The sequence below is a fragment of the Siphateles boraxobius genome, unplaced genomic scaffold (assembly GCF_051911475.1).
Source record: "Siphateles boraxobius isolate OS27281-9 unplaced genomic scaffold, OSU_SipBor_1 29, whole genome shotgun sequence".
Taxonomy (NCBI): domain Eukaryota; kingdom Metazoa; phylum Chordata; class Actinopteri; order Cypriniformes; family Leuciscidae; genus Siphateles; species Siphateles boraxobius.
Window position 1 is genome coordinate 5,545,932 of NW_027508908.1, and position 19,734 is coordinate 5,565,665.

Consider the following 19,734-nt stretch of genomic DNA (forward strand, 5'->3'; position numbering starts at 1 on the left):
GAATCAGCAAAATGTTAATTTCAACCAAATAAGACGGAACATACAAAATGCGTGTTATTTTCTATTTGCTGATGCCCTCAGCCAAAACGATTTGCCAGGGAACAAATTATGGATTAATGAGACCAAATATCGCCCGTTATATATATGCACAAGACGGATTATATCTCATGTTTAATCACTAGACTCAAAACATCAGAGTCAGCGGCAAACATCAGAAGGACTAGCCGAAGTAAAGCTGCTCCATGCGGGGTACATAAGCGCCCGTTGATCGCATGGATCTCACAACTCCGAAAACATCAGATAAAAATTTCAAATAGGCGCTATCTTCATAAAGAAACCCCAGATTTGAGCTTTAAAGGGTAACTAAACCCCTGGTCAAAGCCTGACTCCACCCACTGGCAATATTTGAAAAATGCTGGAAAAGTGGGCAGAACCCAGCGGAGATAGAGGCGACGAACCGAGGGCGGGGCTGAGCGGGGGGGCGTGCACCTGAGACCCGCAGTGACAGCTGCTATCAAACTAGCTAAAATGGAGTGACGCAAGTAGCTTTGCAACAGAGCGGTCATTTGAAGTCGAGAACTTTTCTCCCCCACCTTCACCTGAAGTGGAGGAGGGTGAATTGTCTGTGGACACCAGCTCAAACTGCGGTCTTGACTCCCGCATTGCGATCGGCATCCGATTATTCTTATATTCAGTCATTTTGAGGTATTATTTTCCAGGATTATTATTACTATTACGTTCATTATATTTTGCTGCTATGTGAAAAAAATAATCAGCAAATCGCACCGGCGCGTTTGTCGACACCAGAGGATTAACTTTAGCCTAATAAGAAGGAACATAAATTGTGATTACAAATATATGCTCACTCACATCATGACGCCGCTGCGGTGGTGGAGTTCATTCAGGAAGAGCAGTGTTTGGCAGCATGAGCTGTGTGGAGAAGCCCATTTCCACCTCCATTGCGTTGGAGAAGCAGTCCCACGTAAAATGCAGGTTGCACACTGGAGCGATAGGCGAGATTAACTACCTAGGCAACACGAAATAATCTAAATAACTATATAAATGCTATGCTAACTAGATGCTAATATATACAGTATCTATCCTGATCATTTTCAATACTTGTAATTCCAACTCCTGACTCGCTACAGTAGTTTTGAGGAACCAGATGCTTTTATACCAGGGGCTGCCAAGGGCGTGGTGAGCTCGCACCAAGGGCGTGACAGAGTGACGTCAGAGAGTATTCTACGTCAGAGAGTACCCCTACTGCAGGAGCTTTCCGTTTAACCTGAAGAGGGAAGCACTCAGACGTTTTTACACCATATATTTGAAAATTAAAATACTTTATACCAAAATCGCAAAAAATGTACTCGAATCAATGTACAGCATTTATGAAGCTCCATTCTTACAGATAATTAACTAAAAAAAGTTGTTTTAGTGTTTAGTTTCCCTTTAAACAACTACATTCTCGCCTGAAAAACTGTTAAAACTACAGATTTGAGCTTTAAACATCTACATTCTCGCCTGAACAACTGTTAAAACTACATTTCGCGACACAACAGTAGTGTTTTTTATATTAAGCGGGTTCTCCCCTCTGCTATTGAAGCTTGCTGGTTGGTGCGAAATGCATCCTGGGATACCTGGCTGTCTCAAGACCGCACGAGTCACCTCTCAATGCATCCTCTGTAATCCGGGGATTTGTACTGGACTTGGCTAGATGTGAACTTTGAATTTGAACAGTATACTTGGGCAGCGACTGATGACGTTTCACAAGTCCACAAGAACACAAGTACAGACAAGAACGCATATTGCGAAAACGGCAAGAAAGAAAGAAAGAGAAAATAGATTCAACTGTATTGTGCAGTGCTACACAAGTAGATCAAGACAGTTCGCTGTATATTTCCACAATCCATTACCGCAAAACTGGCACAGCAATATCAAGGCTACACGGCAAGGCGCTCGGGATGCGGCCGGCGGACGTTTCGCTACAGGGCATCATCAGGAACGCAAACAGGCAAATAGGAAAATAGCAGGAGGTGCTCACAGACAGCAGAGCTGGACGCCACAGAGCCGTGAGGCTTAAATGACTATATGAACTGTGTAATGGGCTGTTTACAGCAGAGGTCCTGCCACCCTTATTCAGTTAAAGCAAAGCTTCCTAAACTGCATTTCCATTTTGCATGGCTCAAGGGCTGTATACTCCCACTTATAAATCATAAAGAGACTGTGCATGTGTGTAGGAGACGTGTGGGCGCGACCACTCACGCGTGCGGCATCATGGTGAAAAGGATTTTTTAAATATTTTTCCTTACACAGACAAAAAGAGCTGCTATAACCTTGAAAGCCATTGCCTTTGGGTGGAAAAAAATAAATAAACACATCCACACACTTAAGTTGTCGTTTAATGCTAGCTGTGGTTTTCCACACCAAAATCCTAGTCTTTACCAATATAGACGCCGTATGAAACTGGTATTATATTGCTATTAGACAGAGCTTCTGTTAATATAATAAAGACAGCTAAAGAGACAGCTAGCATGATTTAAGGCTAGATATAGCAGCCAGAACAAACAGTCGACAAAAAATCCATCAATCTAAACTGTTCAGTGTTAGATGCTTACGGAGAATGGTTTTCATTCCTTATAAAAACGGCCAGACATATGCAAATCCCATTTAGAAAGCAAAAATGATTGAGTCTAAACTGACCGTCAGCCTTGGCTTACTTCCTAAAGTGACAAAGAAGCAAACAAGCTGATCTGCCTGTCAACTCTAGATGGACTAACTGCAGGGTCGTTCATGCATCGACCGACTCTTTTACAGAAAACAACAAGCAGTGCATTCAAACTATACACTGTATAGCGTGAATCGAACTCACGACCTTCACGTTACAAGCTGAAGGCTCAAGCAACAGGAGTGTTTCAATGACTACGTTTACATGTGCACCACCAATAATGCAACTTTTTACATTAATCAGATAAAGGACTTAATCGCAGCAAGATGTTTACATGACGAGCACTTCAATTAAGTAATTAGTCTATTTAGTCAGTCCTGCACCTGCAGATCTTTCTTCCAGCAGAGATCTGCTCGAACACACCTGACTGTAATTTATAAGTGATAAAGTGAACCAAAGACCCTGATTAGCTCTTTCAGGTGGGCATGTATTTACAGACGTAGCTCAAGTCTGCAAGAAGGCAGGTCTTCAGCAGGAGGATGATCCATTTTAAGGAATTTTAAAGAATCTAACAATATTAAAAAATAAAACAAATAACATTAAATGCAAATTTAGGGATGTCAACAGTACTGGTTGTAGAACTAACAATTTCCATGATATCTGTAGTAGACAGAAAATAAAATAAACGAGAACAGCACTCACTGATCTTCGCTCTGTAACTTTAATATAAGTCCTCTACAATCTAACATGAACAAAACTTTTAGCTTGTACTCATTTTAATTACAGGTCTCTTTCTCAGTCAAACCAATCAGTATTAAATAATCAGCATTAAAAAAATCCTTACAGCCAATAAACATGCAGTGAACGCCATGCTAATAATTGAATTGATACTGGAAGGCTACACTGCATTGTTTTATTGTTTAAAGAGGAATATGTTCATTTAGCATATTAGTTTTTGTGGTATCAAAATTATCAGAATCAATCAAATTGCCCACAGCTATATAGCAAGCAAAACAAATGAAAGTGAGCATTAAACACAAAATGTTAATAACAAGTAATAAAATGTTACAACCATTAATTGCACTGCTAAAGTAAAGCTAAAGACAACTCAGTTCAATCACTTCAAGCTCAGTTCTTAGCAGTGCATGCTGGGAGAGAAAAAAAAGGTTGAGATGTGTACTTTGTCATTCTCACAGATAAAGGGATTCATTGGTCATAAACCAGCATTATTAGCTAAAAGTTAATTAACTGGGGGATTTCAACCAATGAACCTAACCAATAGGGGTCCATCTATTTGTTAAAAAAAAGTCCACCAGTTTGAATGAAGGTCATGAACAATGGCTGTAATGATCACCACATATCTTCAACCAGTTGTGTGATTCAAAAATATCACAACAAACTCCAAACCAATCACTGGACATCAATGGTCCAGAACAGCTGCAAGTGGTAATATGAATAGGGTCAGTAAAAATATATTATATATTAAAAAAAAATTAAAAAAAAAAATTATATATATATATATATATTAGGGATGTCAATATAGGAGGAGCAGGGTTGGGCACCCCTGCCGTAAGAACTTCGTTCATCTTCGGAGTACAAAGTAAGATATTTTTGATGAAATCCGAGAGCTGGATCACTCCTCCATACTAGTCCATAGGCTTCTTCAGGGATTGAAACTTGCCAGCCCCGAAAAGTCATTAAAGATATCGTTAAGATTGAGCCACTGTAGTCACTTGGACTATTTTAACTTTATCAAACGACGAGAATACTTTTTGTGCGCAAAAACAAACAAAAATAACGACTTTATTTCAACTATTAATTTCCTTATCTGTTGGCCTCTAGTCAGTTAACGTAGTGTGATAGCGTAGAGCTACGTCACACGTAGGCTCACTATTGGCGGACGCTGGTCATGTGGGTGATGTACAACAACAGAAGCTTACGCTATTACACTAGTGAACTGACTCGAGGCCCACAGAGAAGGAAATTAATAGTTGAAATAAAGTCGTTATTTTTTGTGTGTTTTTTACGCACAAAAAGTGTTCTCGTCGTTTGATAAACTTAAGACTGAGCCACTGTAGTCACTTGGACTATTTTAACGATGTCTTTAATGACTTTTTGGGGCTGGCAAGTTTCAATCTCTGAAGAAGCCTATGGACTAGTATGAAGGAGTGATCCAGCTCTCAGATTTCATCAAAATATCTTAATTCGTGTTACGAAGATAAACGAAGGTCTTCTGGGGTTGGAACAACATGAGGGTGAGTAAATACTGACAGAATTTTCATTTTTGGGTGAACTATCCCTTTAATCTAAATAAAGGGCTAAAGGATTGTAAACATTTTCGATGTGATTGATAATTTAAATTTATTATTGAATTATCAAATAACGATAATCAATTATCTAATACAATGTGTCACCAACGGCGTCTCAGATGCGTGCTTGTCAGAATGTGTGACCGTCGTGGACGCGCTCTTCCTGGAACAACGCGCTGAAAACAGCAACTAAACCCAATGAATTCACAATGATTTAATAAAATGGTGTTCTCATGTTTCGTACTATGACAGTCCCAATCATCATTATTATTAGCTGTGCATTGCTGTTTGAGCTGCATGCGCTGAATGAACACCGGTAAACTGGAGTACTTTGCTAGTGCGTTATTTAACTCAAAGAAACGCATCCTATGTGAGATTAATAAATAAAAGACAATATAAACATAATATTACAAATTATATCTGCACAAAATTACGAGAATGCATAAGTGAATTTGAACTAATTTACGTGCCATTCAGAAAGACTCATGTTGTGGACACGCTCTTCCTGGAGCAACGCGACAGCAACTAAACCAAAATAATTCAGTGTTTTATTATTACAATATTATTCTCTTTATAATGTTATGTAATATAAAAACACATTACATAACTCCGGCACGCTCGCTTTACATGTTTCACGGTTGAGCAGCAAAAAGCATTTATTAATCTTTGTTAATTTCAACATTTACTTATACTTTATTAAAATCTTGTTAACATTAGTTAATGTACTGAGAAACAGCATGAACAGCTGTATTTTTATTAACTAACATTAACTAATCATGAGCAATACATTTGTTACTGTATTTATTAATGTTAGTTAACACATTAATTAATATTAACTAATGAACCTTATTGTATAGTGTTACCGAATAATTGATCAAATGATCAAAAGTGAAAGTAAAGACTAAGGATGCAACAACAATAATCAATCAATTGATTAATTAATTAAACTTATTTAATAATCGTCACTCAACTAGCTTAAACTGAGTTATACAAACATTTAAATTGCACAAAGTAGTTTTTAGATCAAGAGTTTTTATATCAAAACGTGCCATCGGAGAGTTTATTCAACATCTGTTTTGGTCACTGATTTAGCCCAGAAACCGAAAATAGCTGTAGCCGAAATTTCGTTGCATCCCAAGTTAGGACATTTACCATGTTATAAATGATCCATTTCATATAAATGTTGTTCATTTGAACTTTCTATTCATCAAAGAATCCTAAAAAACTTAAAAATTATTATCATAGAAATGTAAAGCAGCAACACTGGGTTTGAACATTGATAAGAATACATATCAAGCAGCAAGTAAACATATAAGAATGATTTCTGGACATTTACTGAAAAATCCGATTTGCCATCACAGAAATAATTAACACTTCAACATATATTAAAATAGAAAACTGTTTTTAAAAATTTTAATAATATATATTTCACAACACTACTGTTGATACTATATTTCTGATCAAATAAATGCAGCCTTGGTGAGCATAAGCCCCCAAACTCTTGAACATGTATGAAACCCATAAATACATCACAGCTGTTGTTTGACATGGATGTGTTAACACAGGCATGAAAATAAGATATGTAAGCTGCACTCACCATGTCCCTCTTTGTCACGATATAGCTGTGGCCATGACTGCAACAGAACACCACCAACCGCACAACGATCTAAGAGAGAGAGAGACAGAGAATACACATTTATTAAACGCACTCAGAGGGCCAATGTAACACCACTGAGGAAATGCTTTAAGAGGGAAGAGTAGTGTGTTAAAGCCAAATCTGCAGAATGGACTGAGGTAATGGCTTGATTAATAATAGATGGGCGAACCAGATTTTGATTGAATGACACTTGTTTGAAATGTGTATCGTTATAAAGAACCTTCAGAATCGTCAAGCTTGTCAAACCCTCTCCCACACTCACACTATATGCTGTAATATACCATTATGAAGCCTTTGAAAGGAATATATCAATCAAATCGCCGTTTACCCAGCCATGCCATTTAATACCTGTATGATTCCTTGTCTTAAATATGCACAAGCAAGAATGACATTTGAAAGTGGATACCAAGAATTAATATTTTTTTCGTTCAAACTACTGCTCAAATGTATATGACCAGTAAGATTTTCTTGTTTTTAAAAGTAAGAATTTTATTACATTTGAAAATAGTGTTGTCACGATGCTGAAATTTCTAACTTTGATATGATACCTTGAAAAATATTGATATTCTATACCGTGTGAAAAACCGCCATATAAGCTACTGCCAAACAGATAGGCCTATATTTTTTTTAATTATTTCTTTTTTTATCATTTGGGTAATTTTGTTGCAATAGCTTACACAGTGAGGCTTTATTTAAAACTTCGAACTAAATTTACAAAAAAAAAACAGTAAACAGTAATAAAATAAGAACAAAAAGTAAACGAATTAAAAAAAATAAAAAGTAGCACAAATACAACAGAATTAGTAGACTAAATAAAATAAACAGCTTTAAGTTTTTCAGGCGGGTCTAATAATATTCAGGTAAGAAATGCTAATAATAATCAAATGTAAAATAACACTGGATATTTTTCATTGTAAAAATTAAATACAGATTAATGCTTACAATTAAAGGGTAACTAAACACTAAAACAACTTTTTTTAGTTAATTAACTGTAAGAATGGAGCTTCATAAATGCTGTTCATTGATTAGAGTACATTTTTTGACATTTGGGTATAAAGTGTTTTAATTTTCAAATATATGGTGTAAAAACGTCTGAGTGCTGCCCTCTTCAGGTTAAACGGAAAGCTCCTGCAGTAGGGGTACTCTCTGACGTAGAATACTCTCTGACGTCACTCTGTCACGCCCTTGGTGCGAGCTCACCACGCCCTTGGCAGCCCCTGGTATAAAAGCATCTGGTTCCTCAAAACTACTGTAGCGAGTCAGGAGTTGGAATTACAAGTATTAAAAACGATCAGGATAGATACTGTATATATTAGCATCTAGTTAGCATAGCATTTATATAGTTATTTAGATTATTTCGTGTAGCCTAGGTAGTTAATCTCGCCTATCGCTCCAGTGTGCAACCTGCATTTTACGTTGGATTGCTTCTCCAAACGCAATGGAGGTGGAAATGGGCTTCTCCACACAGCTCGTGCTGCCAAACACTGCTCTTCTTGAATGAACTCCACCACCGCAGCGGCGTCATGATGTGAGTGAGCATATATTTGTAATCACAATTTATGTTCCTTCTTATAAGGCTAAAGTTAATCCTCTGGTGTCGACAAATGCGCCGGCGCGATTTGCTGATTATTTTTTTCACATAGCAGCAAAATATAATGAACGTAATAGTAATAATAATCCTGAATATATATGACTGAATATAAGAATAATCGGATGCCGATCGCGATGCGGGAGTTAAGACCGCAGTTTGAGCTGGTGTCCACAGACAATTCACCCTCCTCCACTTCAGGTGAAGGTGGGGGAGAAAAGTTCTCGACTTCAAATGACCGCTCTGTTGCAAAGCTACTGCGTCACTCCATTTTAGCTAGTTTGATAGCAGCTGTCACTGCGGGTCTCTCAGTGAGTGGAGAGGTCAGCGTCATTTTACCAGCGTTGCCCAGAACCACTATACCACACCATGTCACAGCAGAGTAGGGCTATTGCACACAGAAACAAGTCTTCTACTGAGAAATTTCAGGTCGGCATTTAATTTTTGCTTTTCTGGTGAGGATGAGCGGTACATGGAGTGGAGCGTTCGCTTGGGCCGTGAGCTCAGCACGCACACAGCGCTGGGTGCTGGTATAGAAATGACTTTGATGGCAAGCAAAAGTTTGACACTTTATTTTTTGGAGAGTTATTGCTTTAACAAAAAAAAAAAAAAACACCACACTAACATGTAAAGTCTTTGGAACACGCACAAATACAACAAAGTAGACACATTTAAATGCATTGACCAGGTGAGTGGCTCTTCTATTCCAAGCGTGATGAAGTCTGCAAGCTTGTACCTTGCAGTTCAAGAGTAGGTGAATGAATAAAAGCGAAAGACAAAGTGTGAATCTGTGTGGGTGTCCCCAAATATAATAAACTTAGAGATAAGACATAAAAGAACTTTATCAAAGGTTCCAAGCACATGTAAAAAAAAAAACATGTCGCCCACAAACTAAGCTTCAAAGCCCACAATCAGACAAAGAGCAGAGAAATACAACGGTGTGAAGAAACGACGCATTGTTTTGTTTTAAAGTGACACTCTAAATCCCATCAGAGGCATCCTCATATAATGAGGTCACTTCCTACTCCAAACAGGAGCTGATCTACATCCAGTTTCCTCTTTCCCCAAAGTCGTTAAAAGAATCTTCCTGCATCTGGCTCATTGTCATTGCCAAGTCCAGTGAAGCCTAAGTTTGATTATTATGACATTTTATTATTTGTACTACTTTTAACTGGATAGTGGCAAAGGTGGGTGGTATTGTGTAATAAAGTTTCCTGCACGCTATTTGTTAAAGCATGTGGACAATTCAACAGGCATAGTAATTTTGGTTTAATAAATGTGAGCATCAATTTTAAAAATGCATTTAGTTGCGTCAGCAGAATATTATACCAAATCAAACCAGAAGAAACTGTGCATATCCACATGAGAACCATTTCTGTGCGGTTTCGAACAGTGAAATTATTTCTTCCAATGTGACATCAATTGGCCATATCATCGGAGGAAGTCACATTCAGTACAAACTCCAGTGTGATGTTGAGCCACTAACAGAGACCGAACGGCTGCAGAATTCGGATTATCCTATGGTCGCCAGCACAGCAAAGTGTGACTTGAATGCGTTTAAGGACAGAGCGAGTGAGAGACAGACGTTGACATGTGACTGCAAAGGCAGATTCTGTGCATAAGATAAACACATCAACACAATGTTTCAATTTTCTCCTACACATACAAACACACATATAACCACTTTTAACTTTCCAGACCAGGGATTTACTCACTTCTCATGTAGTTTCTAATTCATGTTGTTTTCTTCTGTGGAACTCAGAACAAGACACTTTTAAAGAATATTCAGGCAAAGAAATAAAAAATGAATAAAATTAAAAATAAATAAAAATAAAATTGTGCGGTCCAAGATGCTGCTCCACCATCCCTGTGTCCCTACATAGGAAAAGCAATTTGGAGATTGCATGGATGAAAAAAAAAGTAAAAAATAAAATAAAAATAAGTAAATAACTGTACTGTGCAAACTGTCCAAACACCTCATGTACAGCAAGCTGTCAGCATGTCAAGTCCTGTTACTAAAACTTGAAAAAAAAAAAAACTATTCCCTGATAGAACAGTCAGTTTAGTAAGACAAGTAGTTGTGCTTTGTGATCAATTACCATTCACACCCACTAATATCGGTCTTCTAATGCTATACAATAGAAGAAAAACAGACTAAAAGTTTAACATTTCCGCTTCAGCATTTATCATGAGAGGGAGTTATTAATGGAAGTTTTCATTATGGGGTGATTGTTCCTTTAAATCCACAATGAAAGCATAAACATTTTAACAATCTAACAAAACATTAACGACCTTTCCTCGCCTTCCCTTGTTTCCTGTCAATTACATCAAGACTTTTCTCATTCAGCATCTAAAAACATCCTTCAACCTGCCCGTGTCTACGCCCAGGGTTATGTTATAGTCAATCTTTATAACAGTTTTATAGTTATGCATCAATTAAAGGCTTACAAAATTTGTATCCGCACCGAGCTAGGGGACGGCAGACAAGCACAGAGGTGCGAACAAAAGCATTACGTGCATGAGATGCACCTCAACTGGGTGTCGTCACAAGTCTGTCAGATAATGTTGCCTCAAATTATAGGTTCTTTTGTGTGCGAACACACAAAACCCTGCCTTCAATCAGAGGACAGTGACGCAAGCAGACATGGTACGACTTAACCTTTTGAGCACAGAGCTTTCACAATAGAATTCCACACATGCTCCAACAAACCAGTTCATGTGTTCAGGGAAAGACTGGTGCAGAAACCTATAGGTTTCCCTGCTGCTGGAAGGCAATGATTCCGTCTCTGTCCAGAACTGTGGAACAAAAATAAGCCTTGCTCTCACTGCCAATCTGAACCTGAGTGTACTGTAACTCTCTGGCCCTCACAAAGGAAGTAGAACACTCTGGAAAAGCATTTAGGGCCAGCAGGTTTCAATCTAGAAAGCATAAGATGTACTACTGTGTCAAAGATAGGAAATCTGATCCAACTCTTTTCAAACACACACTAAACGAATCTTCGTGCAATCAGTGTTTGGGATTGACAGCGATATTTCACTGTTTCTTTAGGACTGGGGCAAATACTAAAAAAGAAAAGAAAAAATAAATGTGTCAAGAATTATTTTTTGCTGAATCGAGTTGGTAAGATTTTTTAATGTTTTTGAAAGAAGTCTTTTATGCTCGCCAAGGCTTATTTTATTAGATCAAGAATAAAGTCAAAACTGTAATATTGTGAAAAAATATTCCTGAAACGCAATTTATTCCGGTGATGTTAAATCTGAACTTTCAGCATCATTCCAGTCTTCAGTATCACATGATCCTCCAGAAATCATTCTAACATGTTGATTTGCTGCTCAAGAAACACTTATTATCATCAATGATGACACAGTTGGGCTAGTGTTGGGCGATATGCTCATACTCTCCTATCGTCAGCCTGTGAGCTGATACATAATATTATCACACATGCGGGGGATGCAATAGTCTACTAATTTGATTTAATTTACTTATTTATTTACGCATGTAATTATGTACTTCAGGACATTTTTATTAACATTATTTTGCAAGCAAAGATGGAGTTGAAGAGTAAAAAAAGTGTCACGTCACAAATATTTCACCCAGAAGGAGAGCCCTGGATATCACACATACATTTTGCAAGCTTGGCATCGGAGTTATGCCAGTGAAGGAGTCTCAAACCAATCAATTATTCCCTGAACGTGAAAGTAAAAACATCTTTTGGCATCTGACGCTGCATGGCACATTAATTCTCTCAGACACAAGAGCTCAGTGCTGATAATGGTATATCAACCATCTTGATTTATTAGCTGAATATTTCTCTTGTGGACCATACACTAATGACAGTAGGGAAAAAATGAGAAGAATCAATATTTCTTGTTAAACAAGTTGTCAGTGTTGCAAGTGTATGTGGTGATTTTGTTACGAACTTAGGAAAGGCAAATTTCATTTAACAATACTAGCCTTACGACAACAACAAAATACATTAATTGGAAAATGAGCCAATAATCACCTTAATAGCGTCAAATGCATCAGCCATCGATGAACAATCGCCAATACACTCGTCTATCGACACAACACTTAATTGACCCTTCGCAAAGACCCGCCCCCCCTTAGTTACTGTTGCTATGTCCGACAAGCTACGCCGCTCTCACGCACACACCATGTTCTCACGCAGTGAAGAATTCATCGCGGATCAGAGAGTAGACTGACAATATGCTGACAGACAGGACAGACCAGGTTACTTTTCGGTTACTTTTGATATTAAACATTAAACAGTCTCACCTTTCAAATTTGGTCATTTAAAAAAAAAAATTAAACAAATACCGTTTTGTGGCTCTTTAATGTGTCGTGACAGATCCCTGTAGAGCCTCAGTTAAAGCTGCTTGTGAACTGATCATTTCTTCCTTCTAGTTCATTTATAGCATCAAATAAACATGAATGAACATAAGAAGGAATGTTGTTTTAACCGCGGAAAGGCGTCAGTATATTCAGTTTTTCAAGTTCAAATCCTCCCATGTTAATCTACGAACTCTCCTGACTGCTTTGTCGGACAAAATGGCGGATGGCGAAGTATAATTGGTCAGATCACCTGTCAATCAAGGTCCTTGCGAAGGGTCAATTGGGCTGCATAATGTTTTTGTGTTAACAGATGCTTTTTTAGGATTATTTGACGAATAGAAAGTTTCAAAGAACAGCATTTTTTTTAAACTAAAAAAGAACAGAAGACATTATGTTGTTACAAAAGCCACTTTCTAAGCCAGAATTTTTGCTGCTTCCATTTTCTCACAAAAATGGCCTTTTCCTTTTTTATCAGTCAATCAATACGAGTCAACACCGCCAAAATATTCATTCATTCATTCTTTGAATGAATAAATGGAGACTACATCATGATGGTTTCAACAAAATATTTAACGCATCACTAGGCCTTGGCTAATAACTGCCCACTCAGCGGATTTTTATTTATTACATACAATACATATTCAGAATTTAAAGCAGAACATATAAAAATAAAAGATTCAAGTTAAGATTATAGAACTATTAAGGAATAGTTCCCCCAAAAATATAGATTTTTTGTCATCCTTTATTTATTCCAAACCTGTATGTTTCTCATATGAAACTCAGATGAAGTCATATGGTAAAATGTCCAAACATTTTTTTCCATACAATAAATGTGATTGTTGACAAAGAAATTCTCTTGCCCCCTTCCACTTGCATGGCAAAACAGCAGATTAGATATATGGATATATTCTTTTGTGTTCTACGCAAGAAATAAAAGTTTAGAATGTAATGAGCATTAAACTCCTCATTTATTCACCTTTAACAGTTATTGGTCAGTCCCTCCAGGATTTCACGATTTTATGTGATTTTTGCGATCAAAATGACTGATTTTGTGGTGGTAATTTCCAGAAATTTGTGAAAAAATTTACGATTTTTATATTTTAGAATTAGGACATCACATTTACCATAATAGTATTATGTCAGATGCACAATAGTCATACATGACACAAATCACAAAAAAAAATGCATAAAGCTTGTTTATTTGGTCTAATCAAATACATTTTTTTAAAATTGTGCTGTAGCCTTTTGTTGTTGCTTGATTAACATTAACAACAGCAGGTAAATTAGGTTACTGTCACTTTAAGACCTACTACAGTAATGACAAACGTCCCAATCAGTTATTACTGATTTTTTCACGTAAATACTTGCCAAGATGAATATTTTGAAGTAATTGTAGCTATGTGTATTTGTTCAAACGCTATAAAGAGAATTCAATATTCTAACTAGGCCGACATGTGGTGACACGCAGTCAGTCATTCAGTCAGTCACACACACACACACACACACACACACACACACACACTTGCAGTCAGAGACAGACTGTCACTCGAGAAATCAGTTCTCTTTCACGGTATACTACGCTTTTAAAAATTATTTTTAGTACCATCGAGCATATCATATTTTTGGTTATGTCATTCAATCATGTTAAACGCGTTAATAAGTTTGCCGTAGCCTACTGCCCAATGAAAACCTGGGCGCTTATGTGAGAGGGCAGGAGAGACGCATTTTTTTTCGCCATGTTTCTGACAGACCGCACACAGACATCACGCGTGCGCAACATCTGTACCCACTTAAAAATGCATTGAAACTTTAATTAACTAAAGATATTTCAATTGGGTGATTATAATTTAATGTTTTGTGAGGTCTTTTTTTGATTTTTTGTGATTATTTTGTGGTTAAATTAGGAATTATGCAGGATCGCAAAAAAATGCGACATTTTGTTGATTGTATTCAGCGATCGCAGAATCGCGAAAAACAGGAGGGACTGATTGGTCAATTGTCTTTACTTTGCCAAACAATCGATTAATATATTGACCTAACCAATTCATTGGCTATCACAACAAGAAAGCTAACAAGGAAATCAAGAAGCAAAGAGACCTCATCCAAATCAAGAGTTTCAGTAGCCGCGTTTTCATTACAGATTTGCGCAAAGTCATTGCGCACTAGCCATTTGTTTTATGGGAGATGTAGGTGTGTTATCCAAGCATTACTGGCAAGTAAAGCCCCTTATACTTGTGAGTGGCACGTATGAGGTGTCCTAGGTGTTTCTCCCTCATATCTGCTTCAAGGTCTTGATAAAGTGTGGCATTTCTTTCTTGTCAAGAATCTAGTATTGGCGTAATTCTTTTGTCTTTTATGAGTTTAAAGAAGAACTCAGTCTCGTCTTCTGTCCAAACATACCGCACCATCTATGTCAGGTGTCCTGTAAATGCGCAGAAACTGTTTCCATTGCAGTTTTTGCGAAATAATCCTTTAATGAATTGCCTGAAAAACCATCTCATGTGAGCGTAAAAGATTTTTTGTGATATATGGGAGTTTTTGTAAAATGCACGCTTTTTCAATTCCCAATTTCAATTTGCGCAATTTGAAGGGTAATGGGAACGTGGCTACTGATGTTGAGATCAAACTGTGGTATTTCTCATCTTAAAGAAGGACAGATATCCTTCTTACACCAGGATTTCCCTAACATAACTCAACGAAGGTCCCCAAACGGTTCACAGACCATGCAAACATGTGGATGTATTCTACCATTTTGCTTTCGGCTTTTTATTTTTCCAATTTAACTCAAAAAGACCCAGCCTGAAAAACACTGTTCTACAAAATACCCACAATGCTCTTTGGATGTTCAAATGACCATTTCTATCAGGCGTGTGTCGGTTTCCTCCACAGCACCTGAACATATTCCAAACGCATTAGCCGTAAACTGTGCAGGCCTGGGCTGAACCCAGCGAACTTAAACAGTAGACAAATGTTCAGTGCCTCTATCCCTTCTCCTCCTCATTCCCTCTAAATGCAGCGCTGCACTCTTGGCCGTGTACGTTCCTTTGTTCAGTGGAGTGTCTGTGTCTGTCTAGTGAAGTGAGCTCTCCTGATCTGAGACCACCGCTGGCATGGATCACACTCGCTCCTGTGTGTATGTGTGTGTCTGTGGTAGAAGGCTCTCCTGCTTGGCTACCAGAGTTGGCATGGCGTTCCCGCTCCCGCTCCCTAAATGCAAGACTAAACTTCTGTTTCTCTATGTGTGTGTGTGTGTGTGTGTGTGTGTGTGTGTGTGTGGTTGGCATGGTGCTGCAGGCTTCTACAGGCCGCCAAAGGCCTGGCGCCATGGTGACATGATGTCAGACGACCAGCTGGTGAGAAGGGTGATGTGCACTGGCACGTAAGTGTGTGCACGTGCATGCATGCATTCACTTACTCACAACTGGTGAAAACAAGCACGCTTACACACATACAACAATACTTCATGTGCACAATGTATAGATGGCCACTACACATTTTAAAAATTGACTCAGTACTTGAAAGACTAGTCAACTAATTGTCTTAAGAAAGCCCTGAATAGATTTTCATTTAGTACTCCATGTATTAAATCACTAAAAAACTGAAATAAAAATAAAGTAAAAAATAATAAAAATGGCAAATAATTACAAAAACGGACATCATAAAAATAAATAAATAATTCAAAATATTAATAAAAATTATAGTAGTGGTATTTCAGTGATATTTAACACTGGCACTACATTTCTAGTCTATATCTATACGCTAATAATTGTATGATATGACACTAAATACAAAACAAAAAAGCCTAAAAAATAAAATCAAACTACAAGTTAATTTAGGCATTGCAATATTACAACATGCAGATCAAAAATTATTTGTTTTATGCTATGTCAGTAAAGCTATTTCCATGGCAAGAGAAGGGTAAAAATTGGCTAAATTAAGCTGATAAGGGACAGACAAAAAGAATAAATCATTTATATAGAAAAAGACTAAGCTTTCTGGAAAAAGTTTCATGATGATATTACAAGCTGTGCAAGTAGCATAAAATAACACAAAAGATGATATTTTAATAAATGTGGTGGTGTTTTTTGGAACCCAATTCTTATTATAGTACAGAAAAAAAGTTTTAAAAAAAAGTTAATGGGAACTGACTAATTCTTTTGAGTTCGCAGAAGAAAATAATTTTCAATTTTGGGTGAACTATCCCTTTAACTATTTGATCATCATGACCCATGCTTACCAGAGTTACTTCACATTAACTAGCAAAAAAACACGTGTAATTTGCAAATCTGTTTCATTTAGATTCCAACTTATCAGGATACACACAAAACCACAGACAGACATCCAACAAAATGACACTGTCAAATTCGGGTCCATTTAGCATGCTGGCACACAGACCCCCCACATTCACTTATGAACTGGCACACAGATGCTCAGGCCCAAACTGCTCTTGGCTTGGTGGGTGTAAGCTGGCACAGCTGGACCTCTCAATATCCCACAGAGGCTGCAACTATGAACACGTGCACCATAAATGACACAGCTTTAGGTGAGCAGTACCCAATAATTGGCAAAGGCAAATTAGAAACCTTAACACCCGTCCAATGTAGACTCAAGTATAGCCAATATGGCAAGCATGGCATCATGCAATGATGCAGTGGATGGCAAATGCTGAAGTCACTGGACAGCTTACTCAAAACCAGTTCAGCATTCATAATATATATATATATATATATTTTTTTTATACAAGTAGGAGATTTATGACATCTGCAATTCTAATAGGCCTAGGTTAAAACTAGTTAAACTCTTGAACACTTTCACACTGTGTTTGCAGTAGGCTAGCTGCAGTAGTCAGTGTGGTGGTGTTTTTTTATAGAAATAAAAACCATTTAGTGAACAGTATGCTCCATACAGCACGCCTTGAGAAAGAGGAGTAAGAAAACGACTGACAAGATCATGGCGAAGGATTTTGTGCGCAATAGATCCTGGTAGTCACTGACAAATATCTTCTCTTGTAAAATGTGCGGTCAGTACCGTCACTCCCTATAGACAGAGTACAAGAGTGTGATCGTGAATTCGTGAAGCGAAAGTGAAAAGCGAGACACTACATGAATTCGGACACTACATTCACCAGCGTCAGGTCACTGCCATTTACAACTCTTCCACTGTGGCCTCATGGGATAGTAAAGTGTCCATTGAATGCACAGTCAAAAATCTTGAAGTAGTAGGATATCCGGGTACGTTCCACCTACCAATTTTTCAAATGATTTTTTAAAGAAAAAAATATATCATTTTGAATGAATATTCATTGACTAAACAAGACTTAACTTGTTTAATTACTGTATGAATCAGCATTTCTAAATGAATCTCTTGAATTAATGATTCAATGACATTTTTAACAGTCACTTGTCACCACCTACTAACAATGTAATATCTACCATCTTCATTTGAAGAGTCAAGTTACTTTCAAAGAGTGATTTATTTGTTTCTATCCATGATTAGGGCTGCTCGATTATGGAAAAAATCATAATCACGATTATTTTGGTCAGTATTGAAATCACGATTATGTAACACGATTATTTTACATGACTTTGGGAACGTGTTGCATTTATTAAAAGACACCTTTCAACAACTCTTAAAAAAAATCTAAATGTGAACATTTATTGTACTTTTTGAACTATTAAACCGACTTGCAAACTCACAAGTGGTGAAAAGGGTGACATGTTTACAAATTAATTAGTTGTAGGGGGTCACCAGGGCGTTTTTTGCCTTTATAAAGGACAATTTATTGTATGTGTTATGTCAAATTCTTACATTTGATCAAATTCAGTTGTAATAAAAAGGGCTGGTATCCATTCAATTAATTTACACTGCAAAATTACAACTTTTTTACAACAAAAAATATTATGAGATTAAAACAAATAATAAAATAAAAAATAAAATCAATGATACCTTTAAACAATAGGTGGCGACAAGTGACCGTCTTAATAAATGAATCATTGACTCATTCATTAAAACGATTCGTTCAAAATAATGAATCATTCAGTAACAAAACACAGCGCTTAGAGATGCTTTTCTTTTGTAACAATTTTCGTCGGTGAAATAGAACAAAACCAGTCAATATTGCATCTAAAATGTAAGTTACTAAATATAAACTAGGCTAGCTGCTACTTGTTTACGAAACTATAAATTCAATGTAACATTTGCAATCGTGATATAGAACAGCCCTTAGTCGTGTTATGTTACTTAACTACATATGTTAAAAAAAAACTCAACACATACACACTCAACACACTCATACACATTTCTACCTCATTATGTTTCTTCTGTGAGTTTTTGTGTGAGCTGTTAGGCTCATTTGTTTTTGATTTCTCCACTAATGTCTCCCTCACAAATAGACAGGCAGCGCAGCTTCCAGAAACTATCCATTACCGATCTCTGTTTACACTCTGACTGTATAAGATCAAACCCATCACGCGTTTCGATCGGTCGGGCAAGTAAAACTCTTTAACTTCAAACTTAAAAATCCCCTTTTCCCGGACAAGCAGACAAGTGTTGATGTCGCTCCCTGTGTTCATTATCGATTTGTTTCGTGCTGTAAAGCGGAACAGATGATCAGTTCATGTGCGCTCGCGCTGCCGTTCGCTTTAACTGAGGCGCTACAGTGATCGAGCAGAGATCTGCGACAGCTCGAGATACGTCTATGGTCTCACTCCAGTCTATATTAAATTAGCCAATTGTTATTGTGAAGTTTATTGTGCTTGCAGTTTATGACTGTATAGGCTGAGAGAGTTTATGGCTTCGGGAGAGGCGGATGTGCGCGTGCGCGAGTCATTCAGAACACAGGACAAAATAATCGTTTTTAGTCGATTGTACTATTTTGGAGATCGTTGGGAGCCAAAATCAAAATTGAAATCGAAATTCGATTAATTGCACAGCCCTATCCATGATATAAACGCATCTCAGAATTTCTGTGATCATTTAAATTATTGGAACAAAAAATTCTGATATCGTGTGGTTGAAAAGACCGTTTGTGAAGCCATTTCATACCTATACAAGAAAACTGCTCTCTCTGGGTCAGTGCCAACGCAGATTTGTACGTTCCACTGTGATCGCACTTCTCAAAGGCTTAGACATAACCGAATCATTGTCATTTAGGAATAAGATTGCATAGGTCTTTGAATCGAG

At 37.3% G+C, this 19,734-nt stretch overlaps 1 protein-coding gene across 5 annotated transcripts in view; it reads right to left on the minus strand.

Moving 5' to 3' along the window:
- bcl9 (BCL9 transcription coactivator) overlaps positions 1-19,734 on the minus strand; it is a 115,228-nt gene that overhangs the window by 25,059 nt on the left and 70,435 nt on the right. For all 5 annotated transcript variants that reach the window (XM_077246242.1, XM_077246239.1, XM_077246240.1 and 2 more), the window contains one exon: positions 6,572-6,640. The gene's annotated coding sequence lies outside the window, so the exon portion shown is untranslated. The remainder of the gene's footprint in view (positions 1-6,571; positions 6,641-19,734) is intronic.